Source organism: Balaenoptera physalus (genome assembly GCF_965194825.1).
Source record: "Balaenoptera physalus genome assembly, chromosome: 1".
Lineage (NCBI taxonomy): Eukaryota > Metazoa > Chordata > Mammalia > Artiodactyla > Balaenopteridae > Balaenoptera > Balaenoptera physalus.
Window position 1 is genome coordinate 92,044,834 of NC_138882.1, and position 22,731 is coordinate 92,067,564.

The window sequence follows — 22,731 nt, forward strand, 5'->3', positions numbered from 1 at the left end:
CACACAGTATTTGTCTTTCTCTGTCTTACTTATTTCACTAAGCATAATACCTTTCAGGTTCATCCATGTTGTTGCAAATGACAAAATTTCATTCTTTTTTATGGCTGAGTAGTATTCCATTGTATATATAAACCACATCTTTATCCATTCATCTGTTTATGGACACTTAGGTTGCTTTTATATCTTGGCTAATGTAAATAATGCTGCTAGGAACATTGGGGTGCATGCATCTTTTCAAATTAATGTGTTTGTTTTCTTTAGATATCTACCCAGGAGTGGAATTGCCGGATCATGTGTAGTTTTATTTTCAGCTTTTTGAGGAACCTCTGTAATGTCTTCCATCATGGCTGCACCAATTTACATTCCCACAAATTGTATACAAGAGTTCCCTTTTCTCCACATCCTCACCAACATTTGTTATTTGTGGTCTTTTTGATGATAGCACAGGTGTGAGGTGACATCTCCTTGTGGTTTTGATTTGCATTTCTCTGATTAAAGATGTTGAGCATCTTTTATATACAGATATAGCTATCTGTATATCTTCTTTAGAAAAATGTCTATTCAGGTTTTCTGCCCATTTTTTAATCGGGTTGTTCGTTCATTTGTTTGTTTGTTTTGATATTGAGTTGTGTGAGCTGTTTACATATTTTGGATATTAACCCCTTATTGGTCATATTATTTGCAAATATTTTCTCCCATTCAGTAGATTGTCTTTTTGTTTTGCCAGTGGTCTCCTTTGCTGTGCAAAAGCTTTTAAGTTTAATTAGGTCCCATTTATTTTTTTGCTTTTGTTTCCTTTGCCTTACGAGACAGATCCAAAAATATATTGCTATGAGTTATGTCAAAGAGTGTTGTGCCTATGTTTTCTTCGAGGAATTTTATGGTTTCTGGTCTTACATTTAGGTTTTTAATCCATTTTAAGTTTATTTTTGTATATGGTGTGAGAAAATGTTTTAAGACCTTTGCTGGGGAGTAAACAACAGACATTGGCTGATTGAGTGTATGCATTTACTGTTAACCAAAAGATAGAGTGGGTAAGTAAAATGAGTACTTCCGTGTTCAACATTGTGTACTGAAAAAGAGAGACTAATTGCAATGACACAAAAGATCATTTTAAAAAATAGGAAAAAACAATAAGACAGAAAGAATGGTTCTAGCAGGGTCAGAAACAGAAGTATAGACATTAATGTAATTCTTTCCTAGAAAGTGATTTTTAAATCCCAGACTTGGTCTGTATAAGAAACAGCACAGAAAATAAGGGCAAAAGTGATATAAATTTACATTGGAAAGGGAATTGGGTGATAAAAGAGGCACAGAGTACCTTGCAGCTCTGCCCTTTCTTATAAGGGTGGGCCCTTATACAAGTCACCTGAGCTGTCTGGACCTCTGTTTTCACAGCTATGTACTCTGAGGACAATGGTATTTACCTTACTCCTATCAGACATAGTATAAAGCTTTAACTCTCATCTGTAAATGGCATCAGAAGTAATTTATAAAGTGTCCAGCTCATTGACATTTACTTGATCAATAAAAGTTGTATACAAATATGAGATGATAATTACAATAACAGAATTATTGAACTTTTTCTCAATTAAGATTAACAAAAACTCTTTTTCTATTTTGGATGCCACTTATGGTAATAATCCTAATCATGTCAACATTTTGTGAAAGGATGCTCTCCAATCTCTCACCCTCAAACACACCTTCACCAAGCCATTCTTTTCTTTCCCCAACACTGATACAGTCATTTGAATGCTAAACTGCTAAGTTCAGGACAAATAATCATATACTTTTGTGACTGTGTTATTGAAAGTTATTGTCCAAAGAGCCTGAATTTTCTGGCATACTAATTTATTCTCTTAGCATATTTGTATGATGCTTTATAATGTAAAAAAGAGAATTTTTGAATATATGATTCCATTTTAATAACACAAGAAAATAGATATAATAGATACAATATAATAAAATAGATATAACAGATATAGTCCACTCTATTTTACCTTTGAAGAATGTAATGTCCAGAGAGATTAACTGAATTGTCCAGACTTCTCATCAGTCAGGCAGACTCCCACAACAAACTCATCGAATTCCCCCCTCCCCAAATACAGCAAGGACAACTAAATACAGTCAAGAAAAGAAAACCCCCAGTTGCCAGAAAGGATGAGAAAATTTCTTGATTTTCTTAAATCAAAAAGGTGGTACAAATGCTGAGGGGCTCAGGGGAAATTCACAAAGAAATGCACGGAGGAGGAGAGTTCAGGAGTCTGGCCCAGGGAGGGAATGAGCAGCAGGGAAGTTTAGAATCCAGTTAGAACCATAAGTAGAAAATATATGAGAACTGGAAACCCAGGCTTATATAGTATGGTGAGCATGAAGTTCATGGAACCACATGGCTAAATTCATCCAAAAATGAGAAATTAACTTGAAAACTGGAGTGAGTCCAGGGATATCATAGGGCTCCTGCAGAATAGTTTATAGAAGCATTCCCACATCCCCAGACACACCAAACTCCAATAGAAAGCATTTTGTGCCAAAAGATGATGTTATTGTAAATCTTGTGGTTAAACAAACTAGCATTCAGGAGAGACAACAGACACTTACTACAAGAGGGGAAGTCTGTACACCAAAAACTAGAGACAGGGACTTCCCTGGTGGCACAGTGGTTAAGAATCCACCTGCCAACGTAGGGGACATGGTTCAATCCCTGGTCCAGGAAGATCCCACATGCCGTGGAGCATCTAAACCCGCGTGCCACAACTACTGAGCCTGCGCTCTAGAGCCCGTGTGCCACAACTACTGAGCCCACATGCCACAGTTACTGAAGCCTGCGCACCTAGAGCTTGTGCTGTGCAACAAGGAGAAGCCACCACAATGAGAGGCCCGCGCAGTGCCACAAAGGGTAGGCCCCACTCGCTGCAACTAGAGAAAAACCGCACGCAGCAACAAAGACCCAACGCAGGCAAAACTAAGTAAAATAAAATAAATAAATGTATTTTTTAAAAAACTAGAGATAATACAACAATCTGAAGGGAGCTATAAGTACATCTAAAATGGTCACAGGTATAAAGGAATGAATGCAACAAAGTAGAAACAGAATATTTTAAAAAGAAAGAAGGAAAAACAATTTGAGAAATAAGTAAATAGATTTCTATAAATGGGAAATATAGTCATTGATGTGAAAAGCTGCATGTGTGGCTTAAATAACAACTTGATGCAGCTAAAGATAAAATTGGTGCTTTAAAAAGGAAATCTAGGGCTTCCCTGGTGGCACAGTGGTTAAGAATCCGCCTGCCAATGCAGGGGACACAGGTTCGAGCCCTGGTCCGGGAAGATCCCACTTGCCGTGGAGCAACTAAGCCCACGCACCACAACTACTTAGCCTGCGCTCTAGAGCCCGCGTGTTGCAACTACTGAAGCCCATGTGCCTAGAGCCCGTGCTCTGCAACAAGAGAAGCCACTGCAATGAGAAGCCCACGCACCGCATCGCAGAGTAGCCCCCGCTCGCCGCAACTAGAGAAAGCCTGTGAGCAGCATCGAGGACCCAGTGCAGCCAAAAAAAAATAATTAATTAATTTTTTTTAAAAAAGCAAATCTAAGGGCATCACACAGAAAATCAGCAGGGAAAGAATAATGGGATAGAAAATATAAAGGAGAAATTAAGAGAAAAAGAAGAAAGAAAAGAATTAAAATTTTGTTATGTTTATTCAAGTTCCAGAAGGAAACAAGAGAAAGAATAAAGAGAAAACTTTGGAAAAGACAATGAATATGATTTTCCAGAATTAAAGAAAGATGTGATTCCGTAGATTGAAGAAGCACACTGAGTTTTTTGTGGGGTTTTTTTTGTAATTTTTTTTCTCAGTTTCTCCATTTTTTTTCACACACACACACTGTATTTTATTTTTACAAGAGATAAATAAACTGACACCAAGCATTGTAAATGGATGACCACAACAAAATCAACAATGATTGCAATTACCAAACACGAAACACACTCATACTATGTCATAATATTGACATTCAGTCCAGTAATCCTCCACTATAACAGCTCCTTTACTTTGCAGTGAAAATTGATTTGTGTATTTTTTGCCTCTGAGTCCTTGTGAGATTTTTTTTTTAATTCAAACAGAAAGTCACAAAAATTATAATCATCCTCATCAGTTCACTCAGTCCCATGTAATTAATTTTTTTTTATCTTGATCTTTTGTTAGCACTTTTATGAATTCATCAGTTTGCCATTAGAGTTCTGAAAATGCTTATTCATTCAGTTTAGCAGTATAGTCAGTTACCAGAAACCTGTACTTGTCAGACTCTTTTCCATGAATTCCTTGAAGATGAAACCCTTTTATAGGAACATATTTGCAAAAGCATCAGAGTACACCCAGAACTGTCTGTAAATGACAAAAGACTTAAAAATGACCACGGTTAACGATTTGATGAAAGTTCATAATAATGCAATTGACAAGGAAATTTAGTTATTTCTGAGATATACATTTTAAAGTAATAACTAGAATTATGACTTATAACATTATACCAGAACATATAAGATTTTTAGAAATTTCATGTAATGTCTGAAACATTTATATTAACATATTTCCATACAAATAACCCAAAGAAAGTTTAGTATTAGTTACTTTTTCATTTATTTGTTTGTTTTTTTATACTGCAGGTTCTTATTAGTCATCAATTTTATATACATCAGAGTATACATATCAGTCCCAATCGCCCAATTCAGCACACCACAATCCCCACCCCACCGCGGTTTTCCCCCCTTGGTGTCCATACGTCTGTTCTCTACATCTGTGTCTCAACTTCTGCCCTGCAAACCGGTTCATCTGTACCATTTTCTAGGTTCCTCATACATGCGTTAATATACGATATTTGTTTTTCTCTTCCTCACTTACTTCACTCTGTATGACAGTCTCTAGATCCATCCACGTCTCAACAAATAACTCAATTTCATTCCTTTTTATGGCTGAGTAATATTCCGTTGTATATATGTACCACAACTTCTTTATCCATTCATCTGTCGATGGGCATTTAGGTTGTTTCCATGACCTGGCTATTGTAAATAGTGCTGCAATGAACATTGGGGTGCATGTGTCTTTTTGAATTATGGTTTTCTCTGGGTATATGCCCAGTAGTGGGATTGCTGGATCATATGGTAATTCTATTTTTAGTTTTTTAAGGAACCTCCATACTGTTCTCCATAGTGGCTGTATCAATTTACATTCCCACCAACGGTGCAGGAGGGTTCCCGTTTCTCCACACCCTCTCCAGCATTTGTTGTTTGTACATTTTCTGATGATACCCATTGTAACTGGTGTGAGGTGATACATCATTGTAGTTTTCATTTGCATTTCTCTAATAATTAGTGATGTTGAGCAGCTTTTCTTGTGCTTCTTGGCCATCTGTATGTCTTCTTTGGAGAAATGTCTGTTTAGGTCTTCTGCCCATTTTTGGATTGGGTTGTTTGTTTCTTTAATATTGAGCTGCATGAGCTGTTTATATAGTTTGGAGATTAATCCTTTGTCCGTTGATTCGTTTGCAAATATTTTCTCCCATTCTGAGGGTTGTCTCTTCCTCTTGTTTATCGTTTCCTTTGCTATGCAAAAGCTTTGAAGTTTCCTTAGGTCCCATTTGTTTATTTTTGTTTTTATTTCCATTACTCTAGGAGGTGGATCAAAAAAGATCTTGCTGTGATTTATGTCAAAGAGTGTTCTTCCTATGTTTTCCTCTAACAGTTTTATAGTGTCTGGTCTTACATTTAGGTCTCAAATCCATTTTGAGTTTATTTTTGTGTATGGTGTTAGGGAGTGTTCTAATTTCATTCTTTTACATGTAGCTGTCCAGTTTTGCCAGCACCACTTATTGAAGAGACTGTCTTTTCTCCATTGTATATCTTTGCCTCCTTTGTCATAGATTAGTTGACCATAGGTGCGTGGGTTTATCTCTGGGCTTTCTATCTTGTTCCATTGATCTATGTTTCTGTTTTTGTGCCAGTACCATATTATCTTGATTACTGTAGCTTTGTAGTATAGTCTGAAGTCAGGGAGTCTGCTTCCTCCAGCTCCGTTTTTCTCCCTCAAGACTGCTTTGGCTATTCGGGGTCTTTTGTGTCTCCATACAAGTTTTAAGATGATTTGTTCTAGTTCCGTAAAAAATGCCATTGGTAATTTGATAGGGATTGCATTGAATCTGTAGATTGCTTTAGGTACTCTAGTCATTGTCACAATATTGATTCTTCCAATCCAAGAACATGGTATATCTCTCCATCTGTTGGTATCATCTTTAATTTCTTTCATCAGTGTCTTATAGTTTTCTGCATACAGGTCTTTTGTCTCCCTAGGTAGGTTTATTCCTAGGTATTTTATTCTTTTTGTTGCAATGGTAAATGGGAGTGTTTCCATAATTTCTCTTTCAGATTTTTCATCATTAGTGTATAGGAATGCAAGAGATTTCTGTGCATTAATTTTGTATCCTGCAACTTTACCAAATTCATTAATTAGCTCTAGTAGTTTTCTGGTGGCAGTTTTAGGATTCTCTATGTATAGTATCATATCATCTGCACACAGTGACAGTTTTACTTCTTTTCCAATTAATATTCCTTTTATTTCTTTTTCTTCTCTGATTGCCGTGACTAGGACTTCCAAAACTATGTTGAATAATAGCAGTGAGAGTGGACATCCTTGTCTCATTCCTGATCTTAGAGGAAATACTTTCAGTTTTTCACCATTGAGAATGATGTTTGCTGTGCATTTGTCGTATATGATCTTTATTATGTTGAGGTAGGTTCACTCTATGCCCACTTTCTGGAGAGTTTTTATCATAAATGGGTGTTGAATTTTGTCAAAAGCTTTCTCTGCATCTATTGAGATGATCATATGGTTTTTATTCTTCAATTTGTTAATATGGTGTTTCACATTGATTGATTTGCGTATATTGAAGAATCCTTGCATCCCTGGGATAAATCCCACTTGACTGTGGTGTATGATCCTTTTAATGTGTTGTTGGATTCTGTTTGCTAGTATTTTGTTGAGGATTTTTGCATCTATATTCATCAGTGATACTGGTCTGTAATTTTCTTTTTTTGTGGTATCTTTGTCTGGTTTTGGTATCAGGGTGATGGTGGCCTCATAGAATGAGTTTGGGAGTGTTCCTTCCTCTGCAATTTTTTGGAAGAGTTTGAGAAGGATGGGTGTTAGCTCTTCTCGAAATGATTGATAGTATTCCCCTGTGAAGCCATCTGGTCCTGGACTTTTGTTTGTTGGAAGATTTTTAATCACGGTTTCAATTTCATTACTTGTGATTGGTCTGTTCATATTTTCTGTTTCTTCCTGGTTCAGTCTTGGAAGGTTATACCTTTCTAAGAATTTGTCCATTTCTTCCAGGTTGTCCATTTTATTGGCATAGAGTTGCTTGTAGTAGTCTCTTAGGATGCTTTGTATTTCTGTGGTGTCTGTTGTAACTTCTCCGTTTTCATTTCTAATTTTATTGATTTGAGTCCCCTCCCTCTTTTTCTTGATGAGTCTGGCTAATGGTTTATCAATTTTGTTTATCTTCTCAAAGAACCAGCTTTTAGTTTTATTGATGTTTGCTATTGTTTTCTTTGTTTTTATTTCTGCTCTGATTTTTATGATTTCTTTCCTTCTGCTAACTTTGGGTTTTGTTTGTTCTTCTTTCTCTAGTTCCTTTAGGTATAAGCTTAGATTGCTTACTTGAGATTTTTCTTGTTTCTTTAGGTAGGCTTGTATAGCTATAAACTTCCCTCTTAGAACTGCTTTTGCCACATCCCATAGGTTTTGGATCGTCGTGTTTTCATTGTCATTTGTCTCTATGTATTTTTTGATTTCCTCTTTGATTTCTTCAGTGATCTCTTGGTTATTTAGTAACGTATTGTTTAGCCTCCATGTGTTTGTGTTTTTTATGTTTTTTTCCCTGTAATTCATTTCTAATCTCATAGCTTTGTAGTCAGAAAAGATGCTTGATATGATTTCAATTTTCTTAAATTTACTGAGGCTTGATTTGTGACCCAAGATGTGATCTATCCTGGAGAATGTTCCATGCACACTTGAGAAGAAAGTGTAATCTGCTGTTTTTGGATGGAATGTCTTATAAATATCAATTAAATCTATCTGGTCAATTGTGTCATTTAAAGCTTGTGTTTCCTTATTTATTTTCATTTTGGATGATCTGTCCATTGGTGTAAGTGAGGTGTTAAAGTCCCCCACTATTATTGTGTTACTGTCGATTTCCTCTTTTATAGCTGTTAGCAGTTGCCTTATATATTGAGGTGCTCCTATGTTGGGTGCATATATATTTATAATTGTTATATCTTCTTCTTGGATTGATCCCTTGATCATTATATAGTGTCCTTCCTTGTCTCTTGTAACATTCTTTATTTTAAAGTCTATTTTATCTGATATGAGTATAGCTACTCCAGCTTTCTTTTGATTTCCATTGGCATGGAATATCTTTTTCCATCCCCTCACTCTCAGTCTGTATGTGTCCCTAGGTCTGAAGTGGGTCTCTTGTAGACAGCATATAGATGGGTCTTGTTTTTGTATCCATTCAGCAAGCCTGCACACTGAGTTTTGAGCAGGATAAATAACGATAAATCCACATCAAAACCCTCAAAAATCTATCAGAGATAAACAACAGTTTACTTACAAAGGAATGGCAATAGAGGGACAGCAGAATTCTCATCAATGGCAGCAGATGCAAGTTTAAAGTGGAATAAATATCTCAAAGGGGATGCGAAAGAGTAAATTCACCAAGAATTTTATAAGCAGCTGAAACATCCTTAAAGAATGAACACAATAATGACATTTTCAGACATAAAAAGACTGCAGTTATTATTCCCAGATCTGTGCTAAGAGAATTATAAAAGGATATACTTTGACAAAATGAAAATTTAATGTGGAAAGAATAGAAAAAATAAAACGTACAGGTAGGCAAAGAAATAGCTCACCATGCTGTTAAGTCTAAATATTTGGTATCTGTTCTAAAAATTATAATGACCAATGGTGATTAGGTTCAAATCAATTTGGAATTAAAATTCTAGGCAGTAATAGTATGAGTTAAGCTGTCCTAAAGTTCTTCTGTTGTTTAAAAACACACATAAAGATATTGGTTAACTTTAATTATGCATGTTTAAAAATGTAAAGGCATGAATATACTATGTATATATATCCACTATATTGTTGCTAGACATTTAGGTTGTTTCCAGTTTGGGGATGTTATGAATAATATTCCTATGCATATTCTTGTGCATCTGTTTGGATGCACATAGGACACTATATGGCAGCAGAAATGAATGAAATACATTTCACAATGTAGATTAATCTCACAAGAAAGAATATATACTCTATTTAATCTCATTTTTTAAAAAGTGCTAAAACTATCAAAACTAACTTACTGTTTTTTTGGAAGTTACAGGTGGTTACTTTTGAGCAGGAAGGAAGGGGTAGTGCCTTGGAGGGGCGCCCAGGACTTCTGGGGTATGAGGAATATTCTATTTCTTGATGATAGTTACGTGACTATTACATGGCTATATTCATTTTATGATACTTCATTTCATTGTATAATTATGACATGTATTTTTCTGTATGTGTATTCTAGTTCAATAAAAAGTAGTTTATTTTTTATTGTAAGTTTACCACCAAAATAATATAAATAAGTTGTATAATTTTTAAACCCAGTAAAAGAGGAAAAGGAATAAAAAATGACTAAACAACAGAAAGCAGAAAGGAAGAAACAAGATATAAAAAAAAATAGGATGGAAAAAAAGACAAAATACTATGGCAGAAATTGTTCAAATAGATCAAGAATCACAAAAATGTGAATGGAATTACATAGCCACTAAAAGACAAAAATTATGAAATTGATTTTAAGAAACTAAATATTATTTATAAGAAACATAGTTAAGATGCATAGAATGGTTCAAAATGAAAGCTGTTAATAAGATATATATTTGTTCTCTGTTGCTGCTGTAACAAAGTAACACAAATTTAGTGGCTTAAAGGAAAACGACTTTATTATCTAACAGTTCTGTAGATTAAAAGTTCAACATGGGTCTTAGCTAAAATCAAGGCATAGGCAGGGCTACATTCCTTTCTGGAGGCTACTTGCATTTTCCAGCTTCTAGAGGCTACCCACATTCCTTGGGTTATGACCCTCCCTCCCCATCCTCAAAGACAAGAACACTGGTTGAGTCCTTCTCTTATCCTATCATTCTGACTTGACTTCTGTCATTACGTCTCTTTCTCTGACTCTCTTCCTTGGCTTCCCACTTCTACATTTAAGGATCATTGTGATTACATTACCCAGGATACTCTCACTATTTTAAGGTCATCTAATTAGCAGTCTTAATTCCATCTGCTACCTTAATTTCTCTTTGACTTGTAGTATAACATATTCACAGGTTTCAGGGATTAGGCAGGGCCATCTTTGGGAGATCGTTTTTCCTACCACAGATATATTTGGCCGATAGTCACCAAAGAAAGCTGGTATAGTGATAGTTATTACTATCTGGCATAATAGTATGTAAGTCAAAATATATTTTTAGGGAAAAGGGAGAAACTACATTATAATAAAATCTACCAAAAAGGTATACAATGTGATTGGTCCAATAAGGATTAAACCCAGGGGGCTTCCCTGGTGGCACAGTGGTTGAGAATCTGCCTTCTAATGCAGGGGACACGGGTTCGAGCCCTGGTCTGGGAAGATCCCACATGCCGCGGAGCAACTAGGGCCGTGAGCCACAACCACTGAGCCTGCGCGTCTGGAGCCTGTGCTCCGCAACAAGAGAGGCCACGATAGTGAGAGGCCCGCGCACCGCGATGAAGAGTGGCCCCCGCTTGCTGCAACTAGAGAAACCCCTAGCACAGAAACGAAGACCCAACATAGCAATCAATCAATCAATCAATCAATCAATTAAAAAAAAAAAATTAAACCCAGGACTTGGGCTTAAGTTCTGTGTCTGCTGGTCCAGTGTTCCTACTAACAAAAATCTCTAAAGAACACAGACCAAGACAAGGTTGTACTTGAAGCCCACTTGAGGCAAGTACTGGTAAATTTCTTGCCCCAAATGCAAATAATAATTACGACCTAGACCACGGGGCTGTTGTAAGAAATACCTTAGGATTGAGGCACACACACTGCAGCTATCATATAAATGTTAAATAAAAATAATATTTCCTGTATCCTCACTAGGGTTGGGCAAATCCAGATGTATATTGTACTTTTCACATATTTCAAAATATTTTCAAATCTTTTGGTTTGGGTTCAATAAAAACCTCAAGTACATTTTGCCAAGTGCTTTTTCCATTAATTATTCAATCCATTTGTATTTCAAGGGAAATTCAGTCCACATGTTTCTAATTCATTTAGCACTAACTCATCAAAATATTGTTTCTCTCAGTGCCGTTTTCTGTCCAAAAGGCTTTTCAAGCCCTCTCCTCCTTTTCTTTATTTCTGAGAAACAAAAAGATATAGTTTTCCAAGGGCAAATCGTAGTAAACTACCAAAAGATTTACTAAACATTGCAGCTAGAATTCTTTGAATTTCAAAGTCCTCTGTCAGTCTACCCTGGTCTGTGTCACCTCTCTCAGCTATTCCCTGGTTTCCTTGCCTTTTTCTTTCCTTTGATCAGGTTCTTCTTTGTTCATATTGACCCACCACAGATTTCAGGTTATCTATCACTGAAGTCCATAGGCCTCCAGACACCTTAATCCTCTTGGTGAACCCCTCCCTTTTAATGAAAACCTTCCAAGGCTGGGGCCAGTGAAATAATGGATTCATACTGCCTTCCAAAATATCCTCATGGGATCTGTGGCAAACCTTAAAAAGATACATTTTAAAAATCTGATCTTTTTGAGTGCGTACTTTGTGTGTGTGTATGTCTGTGTGATATCTTATGTGCGTACTTCGTGTGTGTGTATGTCTCTGTGATATCTTGATGTGCGATTAATGTTGTCTTAACAGTACCTAAAGGGTGAGGAACTTGATACTATGTTCATTGTGAGTGCTCCAAAAACATCAAGAGCTGTGCTTAAGAGTGAGTTCCCACATTGCTTGTGGAGCCTTCTTACCAGAAAGGTTTAACCTGAATCTAATCATAAGGAGATTGTGGAGCATTCTACAAGACAACTTCTCTGGACTCTTCAAATATATGAATGTTATGAAAGACAAATAAAAGCTATCAGGAAATGCTTCTAGAGTAAAGGAAATTAAACAGACAGTACAACTAAATGCAATATGTTACAGTTGATTGAACTCTGGAATTGAGAAAGATATCTATAGGTACATTCTGAGACAGTTGCAGAAATTTCAATATGTTACATTTCTTGGGTGATGTCGTGGTTATAAAGAAGTGTTCATATTCATATGTTTATACACACATTTGTGTATATATGGAGAGAGTAATGATAGCAAAATGTTATCCTTGGTAAATCCACATACATGTACCCACACATATATACACCCACACCCACAACTATACATAAACACACCCAGATAACCCCACACAGAGGAAAAATGAAGAAGACTCCTGTCTACAAAGTTGTCCATCTCAAACCAGAAGTCCTTTTTTTAAAAAAATGCTCCTTTTTAAAAAAATGAAGTAGAGTTGATTTATAATATTGTGTTATTTACAGGTATACAACAGAGTGATTCAGTTATATATATATTTGCAGATTCTTCTCCATTATAGGTTATTACAAGATATTGAATATAGTTCCTTGTGCTATACAGTAAATCCTCATTGTTTATCTGTCTTCTATATAGTAGTGTGTATCTGTTAATCCCATATTCCTAACCATAAGTTTGTTTTCTATGAGTCTGTTTCTGTTTTGTAAATAAATTCATTTGTATTATTTGAGTCCACATATAAGTGATATCATATACTATTTCTCTTTTTTCTATCTGACCTACTTCACTTAGTATGATATTCTCTAGGTTCATCCATGTTGCTGCAGATGGCATTATTTCATTCTTTTTATGGCTGAGTAATATTCCATTGTGCATGTAATTGTGTGTATGTGTGTGTGTGTGTGTGTGTGTGTATATATATATATATATACACACGCTACATCTTTATCCATTCATCTGTCAGTGGACATTTAGGTTGCTTCCATGTCTTGGCTATTGTAAATAGTACTGCTATGAACATTGGGGTACATGTACCTTTTCTAATTAGAGCTTTCATCTTTTCCAGATATATGCCCAGGAGTAGGATTGCTGGATCATATGGTAACTCTATTTTTAGTTTTTTAAGGAACCTCTATACTGTTCTCCATAGTGGCTGTACCAGTTTACATTCCCACCAACAGTGCAGGAGGGTTCCCTTTTCTCCACATTCCCTCTCCAGCATTTATTATTTGTAGACTTTTTGATGATGGCCATTCTGACTGCTATGAGATGATACCTCGTTGTGGTTTTAATTGGCATTACTCCAATAAATAGCAATATTGAACATCTTTTTTAATGTGCCTATTGGCCATCTATTTGTCTTCTTTGGAGAAATGTCTATTTAGGTCGTCTGCCCATTTTTTGATTGGGTTGTTTGTTTTTTTGATATTGAGTTGTATGAGCTGTTTGTATATTTTGGAAATTAACCCTTTGTCAGTCGCATCATTTGTAAATATTTCCTTCCAGTCCACTGGTGTCTTTTCACTTTGATAAGGTTTCCTTTGCTGTGCAAAAGCTTTTACGTTTGAGTAGGTCCCATTAGTTTATTTTTGTTTGACCTTTTTTTTAAATATAAACATTTAGATCTTTGAGGTTGACTGTTTCACCACATTATGCCAAGTTTAATATACATAAATGTTAGTTATTGATAATTTTGCAAATGTGTATTCTTGCTGTGTGTACAGCAGGAATTCTCAATGGTTAATGAAGTGTTGGGCTTTCAAAAGACTAAGGACCACCTGAAAACATGTGTACATACATTTTTCCTGGTAGAGGATACATAATTTTGATCAGATATACAAAGGAAACTTTAAGAGACTTTTAACTGCTTTAAGAAGTATCTAATTGAGTATTTTGTTTATTAAGAGAAACCTCAGACAAACCTCTAATTTGTCATTGCTAATAATGCCTGTGGCATTTTATACCATGAAATTCACAGTAGCTAGTAGAAGTTTGTCAGTAAAATTAAAGTCTCTTCACCAGCTACACACATTAGGTGTCAACATCCGTAGAGACTGCTCTTTGAGAAGCTCAACACATTGGTAAGATATTAATATTTTAATAATCACTTTACAAGCTAGAAAAAGGAAAGAACGATAGTGGAAAGTTGAGTGACCAAGCAGTGGCTGGGCTTGTACATTTTAAAGATTGCAGCACGCAGCCCCCCAGAGCATAAAAGGAGAACTGACTGTGCCTTCCAATTAGAACAGAATTAACCTCAGCAGTGTGACTTTTGTTTTGGAAGGGGATTTGGGACATCACTGGTTTATGGGACAAAATTGTATGCCAGGTGGTCCTAGTTAGGTGAGAGACTTTATGTAAAAATAATCCTTCTTTGGCTTTATTCGACACAGTAAAACCACTAAGACGTTTTCCCATATGAAGTATTTCTGCAGGCACATTCAAAATGTTAATCCCCATTTTTATATGCATTTTTCATGACTCCTAAGAAGTTTACCAGGTTGGGAAATTTGCAAAAACTGGTCCCTCGAAAAACTCATGGGATGCTTTTTACCATAACAGGTTTGTTTTGTTTTCATGTAAGCCCAAAGTACTTTCATAGCATCTCTCACTATGGCACCACAAATAGGATCAAATATTGTTATCCTAACCTTACAAATGAAGGCAAGGGTCTCACGGTGACTTTTAAAGGCTCTCAAATTCTGAGTTAGTACTATACCTTAGTTTACCTGGGGTGAACAATCTAGAATTTTATCGACGCTGAAAATTCTTTGTAATACAAATTTCTATTAATGAAAGTAAATAATAAGCAGTTTTATGCTACAAATACAAAATCATACAATACATATTACACATATAGATGTATATGTGAATATATCCGTAACACAATACTTGACATTCAGTGCAGTCATCCGAGGTCCTGAGCATTTCTGAAGTGTCTGCAGAATCTTCACTGAAAGACAAAAGCCATGCTCAGAAGAACTTAACTTTCACAGAGCTTAGTGGAGTGAAAAAATTCAGACTGGATTTGAATTCTGACGTCATCTTTATTATTTATGTGACCTCGAGAAAAGTTATTTAGTCTCTCTGAGCTTTATCTGTTTCCTTATTGTGTTTTTATGAGGACTAAGGGAGACATCTTTTGATTGCTCTCACTCAATTAGATTATTCAATTAATCCTTTTCCCAACATGCCTCAGAGTAGCATTCACCTACATCCTGGCCATTTAATATATAGAAATATATATTGATAGTTTCTTTTCTATTTCAAATGCCAATATCCATACGAGTATATATGGGGTATTTTAGGCACAGCAAAAAGAATGAAACTACAGCTTTTGTCCATGTCCTATACCACATTGGTAAAAGTGTCAGGAAACAGTACATATGATTAATGCTGCTGAAATAGGCAGGAAATTATTCAGGTGGATTCAATCAACTCAGCCAAACATCTAGGTAGCTTATTAAAATTTAGACGAAAGTCTACAGGCACTTAATACATAACGATGACTCTAGGCCTAAATCAAGAGTGCTCCCCACCCCCATGCACAGCAGCCCCTACAACTTACTGCCTAGAAGCAGCCACTCTTCTTACAGCTGAGTTATTGACCTGCTTTTCAGCATTTTTTCCCTCTCTGAAAGTAAGACACATGACCTTTCTAAGCCCTAACCCAAAGCCCTTACTGAGATGCTGTGCCCTTGAGTTTGTCCTTGAGGTTGTCTCTTACCAAAGAAAAGCAATGTGAAATTGATGTGCTGCTGCACTCAACTAGACGCTCAGACCTGTGAGCTCTTCCACACTGACCAGGATTTTGAAGAAAAAGAGTCACAACGTGCACTTAATGTGGCTGGAAAACGATAGTTTTCCAGACAAAGGATCCCGCATCTGGCTCACTGCAGTGAAACTACACCTTGGATATTTAAAGCAGTCATTTGAGATAACACAAGTTAAAGTGCTTTTTCAAAGTTAAACTTATTGTGGTTACCATTATTGCAGCAATAGGTATGGTCTCTTCCTTTCCCGCTCTATAGGATCACTTCACCTAGGTTTAGAAGAGGCAGGTCTCCTCTCCTGCCCAACCCCAGCCTGAAATTCCCTTAGTTACCACAAAGGGGTTCACTGCTTTTAAAATCAGCTCAGAAAGAAAGCTTAATGTGGCAGTAAAACCTCTGTCTCAAGTCCCAGTTCTGTGATTTACCTGCCATGGGACCTTAATAATAATAATAAAATAACCTGTCTATAGAAAGCACATGCCATTCAAAGAGTAACAGATATGTTTGTGGCAGAGAGGACTTTTGAGAATTCCAGAAGACTGAAGATGTTAACTAGAAAATTAAATACAAGAATAATAGTAACAATATTAATGGACACACCCATTGCAGATCTAATGACACATCTACTGTGGATTCTGTGTAACAACAGACAGAGTCTGTGTGAGAAGATAAACACAGCGTGGTGCTATGGGAAAATGCAATAGAGTTCTAGCCTCAGTTCTTGCATTTTTTTATCAGCTAGGTGCTCGTAGGCAAGTTATTAGAACACCCTAGGTCTCTATTCACACTAGCTCAGTGTTTCCCAGAGTGTGTTTCTTGGAGCATATTCTATACGTTTTGCTCCTCTACCGCCACTTGCTCCCCTACCGCCACTTTGCTCCCCTACCCCCACTTACTTTGCTCCCGTATCCCCACTTACTTTGCTCCCCCGCCCCCACTTACTTTGCTCCCCTGCCCCCATTTATTTTGCTCCCCTACCCCCACTTACTTTGCTCCCCCACCCCCACTTACTTTGCTCCCCTACCCCCACTTACTTTGCTCTCCTACCCTCCCTACCCCCACTTACTTTGCTCCCCTAACCCCACTTACTCCCACCTCCACAAAAATGAGCAATCTGCAGTGAAATCCATTCAAAGACAGACTTTATTGAAGAAATTTACCTTGTAAACATCCAAGAGGGGTATTTATTGTTCAATATTTTCCAAAATTATTTTCCCACAGTAGTTATGTTCTGAACAGGAAAGTAAAAAGTAGTTAACCAGCAGCATACCAATATCTGAAGTGAGGCTTTTTAAACTGGGTTTATTGTAGCATTATTGGGTTGCCAGATATACTGAAAGCAGAAAATGGGCATTTTCAGCTGACTACATTAGTTATTTTCTCCTTGGTTAATAGCAAGTTCTATTCCTCCAAGCTGCCTTTTGGCTTCAGAGGTCTTCCTGAGTCATTCACCAATTGTCTCGGTTAAAAATAGGACCGTGTCATGTGGGCGGGATCACCAACAACAGCAAGCATGACCTTATTTAACATTACACACTTGCCTCGGAAGCTTCTTTCTCCTAGATTTCTTTGAATAGTCCACCAAGATCTAGATATTAATCCGGGTAGTAAATATATGTCATTTTCAAGTAAGGCAGGAAAAGACCTTCCAAAAGAGAAAACAAGCAAACAAAAAAAAAAACAAAAAAAGTTTGAAAAACCTCTCCTGATACAAGTCCTATAGAAAATGGTGAGGAGGAGAAATAGGGTTGTCTGAGGAATTTTTTCTTGTTAATTTGTTTTTTGTTTTTTGTTTGTTCTTTTAAACTCGAAGGAGTTTGTATAACAAAAACCAAGTGCCATTGTTTAAAAAAATAGTGTGGTGGTCCCTGAGGGATGGAGGAAGGGGGCTTGTACTCTGCTGGCTTATCTAGATTCCTGCCTCAATTTTACTACTGGCTCATTGGGTGACTGTGATCCAATCACCTACTTTAGTGTGTGTTTGTGAATATGTATATATTTTAATTTTAAAGTATGAAAGTACCACAAATAACCTGTAAATTTTAGGAAAGAGAAGAAAGAATAACTCATAATATTACCATATGAACACTGGTGGTACTTTTGTGCACATGCCTCCAGTCTGTCATAAATATGCTTCTTATTTATGTAGTTGTAATTCTAAAGTATATAAAAAATTTTCATTTAACTTATTTCATTTACATTATATCATAAGTTTTTCCCATGATGGGACCAAACTTCACATCATTTTTTAATGACCATGTAAAATTTTATCAATTTATTTACTGTTCCTTTATTGCAGGACTTTTAGTTACTTTACATTTATCAATTACTCTGCAATAAACATCTTTGTGCAGTTATCTTTTTTTTTCAAATTTCAGATAATTTTTAAGATACATTCACAGGCATGAAATCACGGAGTCAAATGAAATGAACTATTTAGGGGTCTTGATATAAAATACTAAACTGCTCTTCAGAATGGTTGGGTCATTGTGATCTCATCATTAAAAAGATGTTTTTACTAACTTAAAAGTATCTTTATTTTCATTTGCATTTCTTTAATTACTAATAAGGATATACTGACTTTAGAAATCAGACTGTAATCCTCTCACTGAAAAAAAATGCAGTTCTCTGATAATACCTGCTTTCTCCTTAACACTATTTTAATAATTTGCAAGTTGTCGGACTCAGTGCTCTAACCCTCAGGTCAAAGTCAGGCCTCAAGTTACAGGGCAATCAATCAAGGAAAGTGCCACTCTAGGCTTCCAGCCCTGCCCCCTGCCAGAACAGAAGCAGAAATTGCTCTTTTCAGAGATTGCCCTGAGTTCCCAGCTAGGCATTATGCAGCTATTATTTCCCTAAAGTTGAGTGTCTCTATCTACCTTTGTTATAACACTTCAGTTCTATGTGCTAAATATTCATGGGACACCTAGTTGGGGCTAGATAATGTGATAGGTCCTATAGATTCAAAAATGAATGAGAAACAGGCTTGCTGAGCAAGTTTAAACCTAGCACAGTGGTTCTGGAACCTGGCTGATCATAGAATCATCTGGGCAACTTTCAGAAAAAGATTCCTGGATTCACCTCAGACCTACCAGATCAGAGGTTTCAGGCTTCTGTATTTCCAGTAAGCCACCTGCGGTAAGCCAGGCTCAGTTACCGTGGCCTAGAGTCTGCTTCTTGGTGATATTCTCAGGATGACAAAGTTATAAAGCAATAATATAAATAAGCAATTGTCTGTGGGGAGATATGTGAAGTGAAGAAGGGGAATCCTAACCCTGGGGGAATGATTGACTACATCAGAACAAAGAGCAAATTGCACAAATCCTATTAACTCTTACCTTCAAAAACAGCCCTTTCAAGCCAAAGGTGATATTTCTTATTTTGCTGTAGTAAAAGGAGCCCTGGGCTTACCTTTTGGCTGGATTATTAGAATTGCCTGCCTTTAATTTCTTCCCTCCACCCACAATCCAGCCTCCATGTCACTAGAGTAAGCCCTTAAAACACAGACATGCTCCCCATTGTCAACCAAATAACGCCCCCCACCTTCTTAACATGACAGTCTAGGTCCTTTATCGGCTCTCCCAGACTACCTTTCTGTCTCACAGTGATGAAATCAGTTGGAGTATTATTGGGTAAGTTTTCATTTCCAAACTGTGCACCCTACATTCCAGCCCCTCAGTTCAACTCTCAGTTTCTAAAGGTGCCCAGTGTGCCCTCATCACCTTGCACACCACTGATAATGCATCCTTGCCACCTGGAAGGCCCCCTCCCCATTTCTAGTCCAGCTCAAATCTTATATCTCTCCGAAGTCAAGTACCTCTATACAATACCCCCTTTAATTTTACCTGCCACTCTTAGCTATCATTTATTGAGTGTTTGCTCTGTGCTATGTACTCTACTAGAAGTTTTACACATACAGTTTCACAAATATACCGTAAGTTAGGTATGCCCATTTGTCAGATAAGGCAAATAAAGCTCAGAAAAGTTAAATACAGTATATAAGTTAGGTAATAAGGGACAGAGCATGGAACCAAAACCAAATCTAATAACAAAGCCTAAACTATAATATTTCCTCTTTGACACCTCAACCCCCTCAGACCTCCCATTGCTTGTTATTTCTTTGAGAATCATCACTTTCTGCCTGTGTTACAGCTAATTCTAAATGATTTGGGCTCTGTCTCTGGGGAGCAGTTTCTCAAGGGTAGGGATCCTAACAGGTGATTTGTGCTTAGTATTCCCTAGAATGCTTAAGTTGTGTATTTCAGTAAATTCATAGTGAATGTGTATAAAAACCAAATGAAAATAGTTGTAGTCTCACTGATGAATTTTTGCTATGAAATAGACTAATTTTCTGTAGAATCTCATTATTGTATATCTAGTTATTAGACTGACTCAGACATTCTAGATATATTTGCCCTTAAAATATACGAAGCCAGAGGGCAAAGTTTGACACCAGTCAGCTTGCAAGAGGTTGTTAGTCTTATCCCTTAACATTATAAACTCACAGGATTAGCACTTAAAATGTCATGCATTTAAAGCACTTTGATACTTTTTAAAAAGAGGCCTTGGCTATGATACCACATATGTTATGGTTAATAAATAGGAAAATAACTATGTAAATATTCACATGTGAATATTATCTGCTATGAACACTGGAATGAAACTTAATAAAATAAATCATGTTCTCTCTCCTAAATTAAGGACCCATATGTCATCCTCTGCACGTCAAATGTGCCTTGAAGGTGCAAGAAGATAGACTCCCAGGGCATTTCAGGGTCATCTCATTCTCAAAGTGGCCCCTTATTCTGGATTCTCCCTAGTATAATGCTTTCAAATGCTTTAAAATTTTGTGTCGTGTGTTTCTGAACCATAAACATGACTTTGCTTTTGTAAGAAAATGACTAAGAGGGTCTGTTTTTTAAAAATCCAGTTCTCAGAGTCAAAGAAAATTCCATCATTACAAGGGTTTCTTATGAAGGGAATACTGTTCGGGCCAAGAAGGGGTTAACCCTGAGTCACTCTCCTCCAACCTCTTCTCTCAGCCTTACAGATACCATACAGCTGTTGAAAAGTGTCTGTCAACAAAACTATTACTGTCTTTCCTGGGATCAACACTATATCCTGGACCCTCAAGGTCAGGAGAGCTGCATTCAGAGCGAGGAGAGGCGACAAGCAGAAAGCTTGCAAAACCAGTGAAATCCCAGGCGACAATGGCAGGTGGAGGACTTTCCCCAAGTGCTGTGAATTCTAGAGGGAAAGGTGGGGCTCAGAGTGTAGAGGCTGTCCAACAAGATAAAGACATATTTCTACCCTGAAAACTTTCCTGGAACAGCCTTAAGTCCTTCATCTCCCTTTCTCCCTTCTCGCCCCACCTCATGCTTCCATTCACCGTCAGGAAAAAGAGTTGTTGCAAGGAGCAAATGACTAGGCATAGTATAATAAAAATACTGGCTAATGGTTAAAAAGCAGCTACTATATATCTGCTGCTATGTTAGGCCCTTTCTGTATATCACCTTCATGAAAAAGACAGAAATACCCGGCAAGGTAGAATCTGTCATTTTACAGGTGAGGAATCAAGTTAGGAGAGGTTAAGTAACTCACTTAAAGTTGTTGAACTAGTAGATGGTGGAGTCAGAGTTTGAACCAAATTCGAACTTTAAGTCTGCATTTCATGAACGAGTGTGCTTCCTGCCTTCCTTTAATTCTCTTCCCGTGAAGAAGGAGAGACTGTCCTAGAGAGGATCTAACACAGGCAACCCCAGTGTCCTGGGACTTCTCATGTGACAGATTTATACTGCCAGAAAGTCATCAGCAAGAGTCATGGTATGACTGCTGGTGGGGTATAAATTATACAGTCTTTCTGAAAGGCAGTCTCTCAATAGTCACCGAAATCCTGAAATATGTGACACACTCTGACTTCAAAGTTTAAATAAAATAAATAAGCATATTTACAAAAATGTAGGCAGAGGTATTCATTGATGCTATCTATAATATCAAAAATTAGGGGAAAAACCCCTTCTCGTAAAAATCAGGATCTTGGTTAAATTATGAAATACATTGGAATACTATAGATCCATTAAAAACAAAATTATGGAATAAATAGATTGACGTGGAAATACATTCATGATTAAAATATTTACAAATAGCATTTAAATATGATTCTATTTAAATGCATATATGTATATGTATATTATATATTTATATTAAAATTATATACGAAGCTAATAGCAAAAACTGGCTGGGTGTAGAATTTATGACTATAGAATCATAAAATCTTGTGGTTGGAAGGACTCTTAGAAGTGTTTTATTCCAGAAGTGCCTATCCCAACATGCCTGACAAATAATACCCAGCATCTGATCCTGGGCTTCTACTGTCAGGGAGCTCATTAACACCTCCTTTACCCAGTTTCAGTGAATCTTTGTACAGCATGTCTACTTTAAAAACTCTTCTGTCTGCACAGCACAGACCTATGTCAACTTGCTTTAGTAGAAACAGGAGGGGGCAAATTTGATCGTTATAAGTGATTCATTGCTATGAAGCCATTTTCTTCCATAAATTTCTCTTCAGGGGAAGTATGTTATGTAAATCCAACTAAGTAAAGCTTATAAAATAATTTGAGCTTTTCCCAATCACCAGCAATAACAGCCCCAACATCTGTAAGCAGCATCAGAATCTGTAACTAGTTCTGATAAGTGCCTCCAAAAGGTTTTATTTGTATATGTTAGTGGTACTTCTGGAAAATTCTGCCAGTGAAAGCCAGGCTCCACAGGAAAAACAGAATGCAAAAATGAGAAACTTACTGTATTGTAT

The 22,731-nt window shown here is 36.7% G+C and overlaps 1 protein-coding gene across 1 annotated transcript in view; it reads left to right on the plus strand.

Moving 5' to 3' along the window:
* Nucleotides 1–2,190: 2,190 nt before the first annotated feature.
* SPAG17 (sperm associated antigen 17) overlaps nt 2,191–22,731 on the plus strand; it is a 352,647-nt gene continuing 332,106 nt past the window's right edge. The window contains exon 1 of the mRNA XM_082460586.1: nt 2,191–5,849. The gene's annotated coding sequence lies outside the window, so the exon portion shown is untranslated. The remainder of the gene's footprint in view (nt 5,850–22,731) is intronic.